This window comes from Bufo gargarizans, chromosome 1 (genome assembly GCF_014858855.1).
Source record: "Bufo gargarizans isolate SCDJY-AF-19 chromosome 1, ASM1485885v1, whole genome shotgun sequence".
NCBI lineage: Eukaryota > Metazoa > Chordata > Amphibia > Anura > Bufonidae > Bufo > Bufo gargarizans.
The window spans coordinates 690,036,035-690,047,405 of record NC_058080.1 but is presented as its reverse complement, the minus strand read 5'-3'; positions in this window follow the sequence as shown (position 1 = coordinate 690,047,405).

Here is an 11,371-nt window from a genome sequence, read left to right as displayed (position 1 = left end):
CAGAGATCACTCCCATCATCTATTTATCCCCAGGACTGTGACTGTGACGAGGGGACATCCTCTGCGCCTGGAGGAAAGAAGGTTTGTACACAGACATAGAAGAGGATTCTTTACGGTAAGAGCAGTGAGACTATGGAACTCTCTGCCTGAGGAGGTGGTGATGGTGAATTCACTAAAAGAGTTCAAGAGGGGCCTGGATGTATTTCTGGAGTGTAATAATATTACAAGTTATAGTTATTAGATTAGTGGAGAAGAGTCCTGTGGTTGCAGATGAATATATTAAAGTGGATGGAATCTTTTCAACCTCACTCTGACCTTTGTATTGCAACCACAGCCTTTTCCTTCCATTTATAGAAACATTAATACAGATGTAGCAGGTGTTAAAAGTCATTCCTGGCGCAGTAACACACAAGGTTATCGCACCGGCTGGGTTTAACAATGTGCAAAGCTTGTTACACTGTCAGGTTAACAGAGTTACACTGTTAACACTTTAACCCACTGATGTCGGCACTTGCTAGATCTGTCTATAAAATAAAAAGTGTATAAGATAGTTAATTCGATAACTTTGTCGTATAAAGCAGAGTCCTGTTTCTACAGCAGTGACTTACTGCTTTATATAGAAGCTGCTGAGAGTAAGGGAAAATGAAGATAGAAATAGAAAGACCCCAGAACAACCCGCAGAGAGCAACATTTTCAGATAGCAGAAATTGCTTACTCAGCAGTATGTATGCCATGTTTCACAGTCTTTCAGGTATTGCAATGTTTGCAAATGAGCTTTTTTTTCCGCAAGTCCTGTAGAAAATTGAGATAATGATATATTTTTAAGAAGGAAAATAATACAATGATTAAATATTAATCCAATGTCTTTTATTACAGTATTATTTCATTTTGCTTTTTTGGATGAATGTGCCATTTTTGGTAAGTAAAATAAGCATTGTGTATTATAATGTATAATGTTATATGTGCGTAAAATATATAGGTCTTATATTTTATTTATTTCTCATAATACTTGACATATAACATCAAGGCATATGCAAACAAACCCATACGTGCAGAAACTTAAAAGAGGAAAGGAGAAAAGATAGGATCAAAAATGATTTTAAGGGACTTTAAGACGAAAGATGTGTCATCACGTATAACCCTATTAATATGAAAGCCGCTATTTCAATAGCAATTTTTACACAACCTCAGTAGGCACCCGCCACATATGGCATGGGATCACCTCATGACCAGACCCGCAGTGGTGATCATACTTACCTGATCCCTGATGCCGGGGACGTGACCACTGCAGTCAATGACTGGCCACAGTATTGATGTGGCAAGTGTTAGAATGTTATTATGGGCTAATAGATGACATTTCAGAGAGCGAGGTACAAGAGAAGGAAACTACAACTTCTAGTATGTCCAGACTGTTATTATAGGCATCTGTAGACATTATAGGAAGAAGAGTATAAAAAGAGAGAAATACAACTCCCAGTATGTCCAGACTGTCATTACAGGGCATCAGTGGGCACTACAGGGAGAGGGATATGAAGAGGGAACTAATACTCCCAGCATGTTCAGTCTGTTATTATAAGGCATCAGTAGACACTACAGGGAGTGGATATGAGAAGAGAACTACAACTCCCAGCATGACCAGGCTGTTATTATAGGGCATCAGTTGATATTATAGGGACAGGGGTATAAGAGTAGAGAACTACAACTCCCAGCATGACCAGAATGTTATTATGGGATATCAGAGGACATTACAGGGAGTGGGTATAAGAAAAAAACTACAACTCTCAGTAATTGACAGCTTATAGAGGAAGAGAAACCACTGACCTCTCTTCCACACATCCCTCACATAGTGAAATCTCACAGGTCCTTCACCACTTCTCTGCACTTCCCAGCTCTCTGTTGTTGCACTGGTCACATGATGATGACGCCACACAGGTCCTTCTCCACAACTTATCTCTCTCCAGTGCTGACCTATGTTGTCAATAAAATTGTTCCCCCGTCCCGTGTGTGCAGCGCTGGACACAGGACAGAGTCTGTCTTATGGTCCAGTGACACTGTAGGGTTTATGTGCCGGGTCTGCTGCTTCAGCGGGTGGCAGGCCCTGAAAGTAAGTAATCAATTTGTCCTTCCCCTGCTGTCCCGGGTCACATGGTGGTGTGGGCCCCGTAGCAGTCATTATGACTACTACATTGTTATTACCCTGCATGGTACATAGCTAATTTTGCCAGGGTATCCTGTCATTAGAGCTTTCACCGAGAAAATGTAGCATTATTGGGGTTTTCTGAGACTTTAATACTGATGACCTATCCTCAGGATATCATCAGTATGTCATTAGTATCTGATCTGTGAGTAAAACATGTTTTCCTTCTCTAGGCAATAATTGATTCTTTATCCAGGAATTATCAGAATTGAGATTTGCCAAGATTTGATTATTTATCATCGGTCCCCTGATGAACCAGTTTTTACGGATACTGGGGAAACGCGTCGGGACAAGCTGCTAAGAAGGGAAAGAACATCTTCAATCTCTAGAGGCAGGGTAAAAGTAGGCGACAGTGAGGGCTTAGCCCCCCCCCCCCGGCCCAGACTTCACCTCTCATTCACCGTCTGGCCAGGTCCATAGTCATCCAACTGTAAGTTGCCGCAATATTTATATCGGATTGTACTATCCTGGATACGTCCTAAGTAAGGCTTTGTCAAAGGCTTTGTCAAATTATCTGAAATAGTTTAAGACTATATTACTTATTTAGGTAAAAAGCTTAGGGCAAGGACCTCAAAGGTAGTATTTTCCGAAATACTGCCTGTACCACGAGCCACACAAGAAAGGCAGCTGGAGATTAGGTAGATTAGCAAGTGGCTCATGTACTGTTGTAGGAAGGAGGGGTTTAGGTTACTGGAGAACTGGGCCGACTTCTCTATCGGCTACAGGCTCTATCGTAGGGACGGGCTGCACCCCAATGGGGAAGGGGCAGCTGTGCTGGGGAGAAAGATGGCTAGAAGGTTGGAGGAGTGTTTAAAATAGGGACTGGGGGGGAGGGAAATTACATTATAGAAGGGGAAGATAGTGCAGATAGAGACCGGGGGCAAGGTAGTGGGACTGGGGGAGGAATAGAAGGAGGGACTAGAACAGTTCAGAAGGAAAGGTGTAGGGTAAAAAATATACATAAACCTCTCAAATGTATGTATACTAATGCCAGAAGCCTGACTAATAAAATTGGGGAGCTGGAATTAGTGATGTGTGAGGAGGACTATGACATAGTGGGAATAACTGAGACATGGCTGGATGATAGCTATGACTGGGCAGTTAATGTACAAGGTTACAGTCTGTTTAGAAAGGATCGTTAAAACCGGAGAGGGGGAGGGGTTTGCCTTTATGTAAAGTCATGTCTAAAGCCCACACTCCGTGGGTAGAGATACATGGAGCTAAAAACAATAATAAATTACCAATAGGAGTTTACTATAAACCACCTAATATACCAGAGTCCACAGAAAATCTACTAGCTACGAGTTAGACGAGGCAGCAAATCATAATGAGGTGGTTATTTTGGGGGACTTCAACTACCCAGATATAGACTGGGAAACTGAAACTTGTATATCTCATAAGGGAAACAGGTTCTTGGCAATAACTAAAGACAATTACCTTTCCCAACTGGTTCAGGACCCGACTAGATGGACGGCCATAATAGACTTAGTATTAACCAATTAAGCCTGACAGAACAACAGACGTGCAGGTTGGTGGACACCTGGGAAATAGTAATAACCTTCCAATTATGATTCAAAAGAGCGTTTCTACAGGGAGGAACAAAAATACCAAACTTCAAAAAAGCTAAATTTAGCCAACTAAGAGAGGCCATAGGCCTAACTAACTGGGACAAAGTCCTGAAAAATAAAAATACAGCCACAAAATGGGTAATCCTTAAAAACATCCTAAAATCTCATTGTGAGAGGTACATACCGTATGGGAATACAAGGTTAAGGAACAAAAAGAAACCAATGTGGATAAATAGAACTGTAAAGAAAGCATATAAATCACTAAAACAGGAGGGTAGCACGGAAGCACTGAAAAACTATAAGGAAAAAAATAGAACATGTAAAAAACAAATAAAAGCAGCCAAACTAGAGACCAAGAGATTAATTGCCAAAGAGAGTAAAACTAACCCTAAAATGTTCTTCAATTATATAAATGTTAAAAAGTATAAATCTGAAGGTGTCGGCCCTTTAAAGAGTAATGAGGGGGGAGTCGCAGAGAGCGACGAGGAGAAAGCAAAGCTGTTAAATATTTTTTTCTCCAATGTATTCACTGAGGAAAATAAACTGTCAGATGACATGCAGAATGTAAAAATAAATTCCCCATTAAAAGTGTCCTGTCTGAACCAGGAAGTAGTACATCAACGACTTTAGATTAATATAGATTAATATAGACATATCGCCAGGACCGGATGGCATAGACCCCCGTATCCTAAGGGAATTAAGTAATGTCATAGCCAGACCGTTATTTCTGATATTTGCGGACTCTATAGTGACAGGGAATGCCCCACAGGATTGGCGCATGGCAAATGTGGAGCCAATATTCAAAAAGGGTCCAAAAACAGAGCCTGGAAACTATAGGCCGGTAAGTTTAACATCTGTCGTGGGTAAACTGTTTGAAGGTTTTCTCAGAGATGCTATCTTAGAGCATTTCAACGGAAATAAGCAAATAACGCCATATGAGCATGGCTTCGTGAGGGATCGGTCATGCCAAACTAATTTAATCAGTTTCTATGAGGAGGTAAGTTCTAGACTTGACAGCGGCGAATCAATGGATGTCGTATATCTGGACTTCTCCAAAGCATTTGACACTGTACCACATAAAAGGTTAGTATATAAAATGAGAATGTTTGGACTGGGAGAAAACGTCTGTATGTGGGTAAGTAACTGGCTCAATGATAGAAAACAGAGGGTGGTTATTAACGGTACACACTCAGATTGAGTCACTGTCACTAGTGGAGTACCTCAGGGGTGTCATGCCCTGCTCTAACTATGTGCGGAGGTCGGCCAGAATAGCAGCACGTGTTTAGTGTTGTGTTTTGGAGTCGTGCTGGATCCGCCTCCCATCAGGTGCACTGGGTGGGGTCATTAGTTTAAATGGCTCTCAATTCTAATGCTCTGGGCGGGTTATAGAAATCAGTCTGGCCTTGGAAGCAAGCAAAGAAGGAAGGTTGTCTATTGCAGCTTAGAAAAGATAAGTGTGGTTTCAGTTTTTGTTGTTTGCTGTCTAGGTTGTGTTTGTGTCATCTCTCCCATCCAGGTTCTGTGCGAGCAGGCTGCTCCTATTTCCCCTTTGCACCATCTCAGGGAATGACAGGCACGGCACGGCACAGGGAATGACAGGCACGGGGGACACATCATTTCTACCACCAAGGTCTGAGCAGTGCAGGGAGAGAAGTCAGGGATTAGCAAGGAGGTGACCCTTCCCCTGCTTCTCGCCTAGAGCCTGGTTGTCGGTTTATCTGTGTGTCTGAGTGCTCGTCCGCCGTGACAAGGGGTCAGTATTGGGCCCTATTCCCTTCAATATATTTATTAATGATCTTGTAGAAGGCTTGCATAGTAAAGTGTAAATTTTTGCAGATGACTGTGTAAAGTAGTTTACACTGAAGAGGACAGTATACTACTACAGAGGGATCTGGATAGATTGTAGGCTTGGGCAGATAAGTGGCAGATGAGGTTTACCACTGACAAATGTAAATTTATGCACATGGGAAGGAATAATGCAAGTCACCCGTACATACTAAATGATAAAACACTCGGTAACACTGAGATGGAAAAGGATCTAGGAGTTTTAATAAACAGCAAACTAAGCTGCAAGGCAGGTGCTGCCAAGGCCAATAATATAATGGGTTGCATCAGAAGGGGCATAGATGCCCGTGATAAGAACATAGTCCTACCACTTTACAAATCGCTAGTCAGACCACACATGGAGTACTGTGTACAGTTCTGGGCTCCTGTAAACAAGGCAGACATAGCAGAGCTGGAGAAGGTCCAGAGGAGGGCAACTAAAGTAATTATTGGAATGGGGCAACTACAGTACCCTGAAAGACTATCAAAATTAGGGTTATTCACTTTAGAAAAAAGACGACTGAGGGGAGATCTAATTAATATGTATAAATATATCAGGGGTCAGTACAGAGATCTATCCCATCATGTATTTATCCCCAGAACTGTGACTGTGACGAGGGGACATCCTCTGCGTCTGGAGGAAAGAAGGTTTGTACACAAACATAGAAAAGGATTCTTTACGGTAAGAGCAGTGAGACTATGGAACTCTCTGCCTGAGGAGGTGGTGATGGTGAGTACAATAAAGGAATTCAAGAGGGGCCTGGATGTATTTCTGGAGTGTAATAATATTACAGGATATAGCTTCTAGAGAGGGGTCGTTGATCCAGGGAGTTATTCTGATTGCCTGATTGGAGTTGGAAAGGAATTTTTTATTCCCCTAAAGAGGGGAAAATTGGCTTCTGCCTCACAGTTTTTTTTTGCCTTCCTCTGGATCAACTTGCAGGATAACAGGCCGAACTGGATGGACAAATGTCTTTTTCGGCCTTATGTACTATGTTACTATGTTACTATATAGATGGGGTAATATTTTAACTAATGACAGTAAAAGTTATGTTTTATGTGAAAGGTAATTTTTATCTGTGATATATATATTGATACTTTTCTAACCCTATAAATACTACAGTGATTTATCTGATTAGTGGGGGCTCAACTCCTGGAACCCCTGCCTATCAGCTGCTTGAGAAGGAAGCGGCACTCGCAGTAGGGTCGTGGCTTTCTCTCTGCTTTTCCTGTGATGACACCTTCCAGTGATGACACCTTCATCAGTCATGTGCTCTAGGAGCAGCTCAGCCACATAGAAGTGAATGGGGCTGAGCTCGATACTAAGCACAGCCGCTATACAATGTACGGCACTATGCTTGGTAAGCTGCGAGAAGGCCATGGTGCTCACAGGAGCTCTGGTGCCTTCTCAAACAGCTGATCGGTGGGGGTCCCGGGTGTCGCACCCCCACGATCAGATACTGAGGATAGGTCATCAGTAGTAAAGTCTTGAAAAATCCTTTTAAATATTGGTTATACAAGATAATGCTGGCTATATCTGTACTTGTTTAAGCTTGTCTAAACTGTAGACCGACCTGAACATACACAGTTGGTAGTAGTCCGTATGTAACCTTGAAGAAGCATACATCTCCGTAGGAGCTGTAGACCAAGATAAAGTAGGATTATAATATTTTTACAAACTACAAAAAATGGCGTGGTGTCAAAAGGCAGGAAGTGCTCAATCCGATATGCAGTTGTGCATCCATACCCAGGGGAGAAGATCCTGCACTTGTGGCCCGTCGCTAATGGCGATCCGCAGCAAAAATGCATACAGTGGAGGATGCCCGCATCGGACCACAAGTACCACAAAAAGACATCCTACACAAGATAGAAAAATTTGCATCCACAGTAGTGCACCTTCCTTATTAATGTTTATTTCATATAGCTAATTACATCCACACATTTTTCGATCTTGTGTAGGATGTCTTTTTGTGGTACTTGTGGTCCAATGCGGGCATCCTCCACTGTATGTATTTTTGCTAGGGATCACCATTAGCAATGGGCCACAAGTGCAGGATCTGCTCCCCTGGATATAGATGGAATAAATTGAAATGATATATTGAATATACGCCTATAAGTACAATAGAGCAAATAACATAGGGATAGGCGCTAAAACAAAATAATAATGTCTTTATTAATTGTCTGATTTAAGAAATAAGGGGTATCAACCGTCAGTATAATGTGCAAAACTGACTTTAACAATTGTGAAAACACTGATATATACCAAATAGCACCACCATCTGGATTGCCAGTGTAATCTCACAAGCTACTAGCATAAGGGGCTCATTCAACCACAGGGTTCAAGATGTGTATCCCAGGGTGAAAGGTATCAAGGGGATGTATTGGTATAGGAATTTCACCAAACACCACTCCAAAACAGTGAGAGCCAGCGCGCAGACTCTCACTGCACTAATAATCACAGGTGCTGGACTATGGCAGAGCAATAACAATCACTCCAGGTGGATTAAAGGAGCAATGGTTGCCCTGACATGTCCCTTATTGGCAACAGCTCAACGCTGCGTTTCCATGCATTGGGGATGCATTTCATCAGGAGCTATGTGCACCAGGTTAATACTAGAGCCCAGAGCCTCAGTGTTGTTTTAATGACCGAGGTAATGGACAAACAAACAGTCAGTGATAGAGATCCCTGCCTAGCACCGTTTTCCTCTAGTGTGAGGTACGGAGCTTTACAAACAGTCACTATCCTGCCTGAGCTAGCAACCTCTAGGCTGAGGTGCTGCGTGCTAGTGTGCATGTAATCCGGCACTGTGATGGCCGCAAAGCGGCCCACAGAAAGCCGAGCTTTACAGGGTGAAGCCCCGCCCTGTTAGACACGCCTCCGTCAATCAGCCAATCCGGCCAGGAGGCACGGCACAAGGCAAACCAAAGGCTGAGGGGAGGAGGAACACGGTGAGTCACAGGGAAAGCGCAGCAAGCGCCACATAAACAAAACAAGGAATTTACAAAGCGGCTTTATATATTTATCGCAGCATGGACATCTTTATTGTAATTATACAGTAAAGGAGAGTCACTCCAAGAAAAGTGTGTAAAAACGGACAGACACATAGATTCATGTGTGTAGCCACTTGTATCAATGATCACACACATGAATCCACTTCTCATAGTGCATTGTACAGTAACACAAAGAAATCAGCCTGGTCACTAGATGAACGGGACGTATGAGATCGCATCATTGAGGCCGGATGGTTTGATGGTATTCAGAGAAAAAATCCATCTCGCCTCTTTTTGCAACAATATGCGATCATAGTCACCGCCCCTTGGTGACGGCTTCACAGAGTCGATCACTTGAAATTTGACCGATGATGTATCCCCCCTGTGAAGGTCAAGAACATGACGAGCAATTGGCGTATCTTTGAGATTGGTAATATCCAAAATATGCTCCCCAATCCGTCTTCTTAGCTCTCTGATGGTTTTACCCACATATTTGATGCTGCATACACGTCATTAAATACACAACACCAAATGACTTGCAATTGTGGAAAGACTTAATGAAGAACGTTTTATCCGCAGTGCTGTTAGTGAAGCTTTTGGATTTTTTAATGAACCCACAAAATTTACAGGATCCACAAGGAAACGTACCTGTAAGTGGGTTTCGCAGCCATGACTGCGGACTATCCCTATGTTATTTGCTCTATTGTACTTATAGGCGTATATTCAATATATCATTTCAATTTATTCCATTTAATTATTATACAAGGAATGGCAGGCTTTTTATCTAGCGGCATTGACACCGCACAGTGGATGGGAGATCCTAGTGAGGTGTTTTCTGAGCGAGACATATCTTTTGCCTCTCAGACAATTACCATCTCTTCTGCTTTCAAACAAGTCACTAAGATCTACAAAAATTTTGTTAGATCTTGGTGGGAGGTGCAGTCTTTGGAAACGTATATTGGGAATAAAATTGTCCCACGTGGCCTGAGGAATCCTATCACACCATCAGTCCGATTGAGATCTGCGGACTTCCTGAAAAAGTGGGAGAAGGAGTCCGTAGATTCTTCTCTGAGATTGATGAAACTCCTATTGGAGGAGGAAAAGAGTGTTGTGACATCTCTGGAAAGTGACCAGAAGGAAGCTATTGAGGCAACAAAAAAATTCAATAGTCACACTGATTTTAATAAAAAGGAGTCACTCCTCCAAATTTCTGTGGAAAAATACACTGCCCAGTTAAAAGAAAAGAAACACTCCCTTTTCAATAGAGATATCAGAGACTTTAAAGAGGGCAAAATCTTTGATTATAGCATCAAACATTCGGATGCTCTTGAGTTAGATACCGAAGTCTCTTCCTCAGAGGGTGAAATAGATTCAGACGCTACTGGTGATAAGCGAACAAGGTCCCAGTCTGCTAGAAGACCGTATGGTGGTAGGAATAGAGGTCGGGGTAGTAGAAGAGGACGAGGAGGTAGAGGTCAATACGGTAGGGGGGGTTTTTTAGACGATACCCCGCTGATTTCCCAATACTTACTGAGGAACAAACATTGACATCCCCCTGTACGTCCCAAACTACATCCCTGTTTCCATCTAGATCAGTGAAGGACGAGTTACAAGTTATTAACTTGTCTTCACGGACTCTAACTACCATGGAGACCCATGTTCTACAAAAGGGCCTTTCATTTGTCCCGATGCGCAGGTTTGATTGTTTTGGGTGGGTCAAAGACCTGAATTTATTTGCGCGTAAGCTCAAGTGGCGAAAATTTTTTGTCAATAATGACCGCAGGAAATGCGAAGAGCTAGGAATTGATATATCAGACTTGCCAGATGTCCAAATCTTATCAGATCTTCTTGCTGAGGGACAAAGGGATCCAGGTGATGGTCCGTTCACCAAGCTTAGATTACCCTCAACAAAAATGCCACCTATTGGTGATTGCACCCCAATTGATACTTTTGTGTCCATAGTGTCTAATAAGTTGAGTCAGATTGACATGCATGGACTTAACAGTGACAATTTGAATGACCAAGAAAGAGGGGCCTTGTGGTTATTGCAACAGGACAAAGAAGTGGTGATTAAATCATCAGACAAAGGCGGAAATATTGTTGTCCTTGGGCACGAACAATATCGTAATATGTGTATGAGCGTGCTCAGGGACAAGCTTACATATGAACTACTTCCGTCTGATCCCACGCCAACTTATAAGGTGGAATTGTCCTGTATTTTGAACCAAGCCCTTGAGAAGAAACTCATTGACAAGACTGAATTGGCCTTTTTGTTACCTTCACACCCAGTCACTGCGGCCTTTTATTGTCTCCCCAAAGTTCACAAGGGGTATGAACCTCTAAAGGGGAGGCCGATAGTGTCTGGAAACAATTGTTTGACAGCCAATATCAGTACTTATGTTGACACCATCCTGCGTCCATTTGTTAACAGCTTGCCCTCACATGTAAGGGATACTATGGATGTGCTGGGACGCTTGGATGGTGTCCAATGTGACAGTAGTACCTATCTGGCCAGTTTGGATGTGGAGGCGCTCTACAGCTCAATCCCTCATGGATTGGGCTGTGGAGCGATCCTAACATTCCTTCAGCAGAGGGGTGAACAATACAGGGCCCATAATGCCTTTGTAATGGAATTGTTGAGTTTCATACTCACACACAATGTATTTTTGTTTGATGGCTCTATCTTCCACCAGCTCAGGGGGGTCGCAATGGGCAGTCCCTGTGCCCCGACTTTTGCGAACCTCTACCTGGGCTGGTGGGAGAGGGAGGTAGTGTTTTGTGAAGATATGGA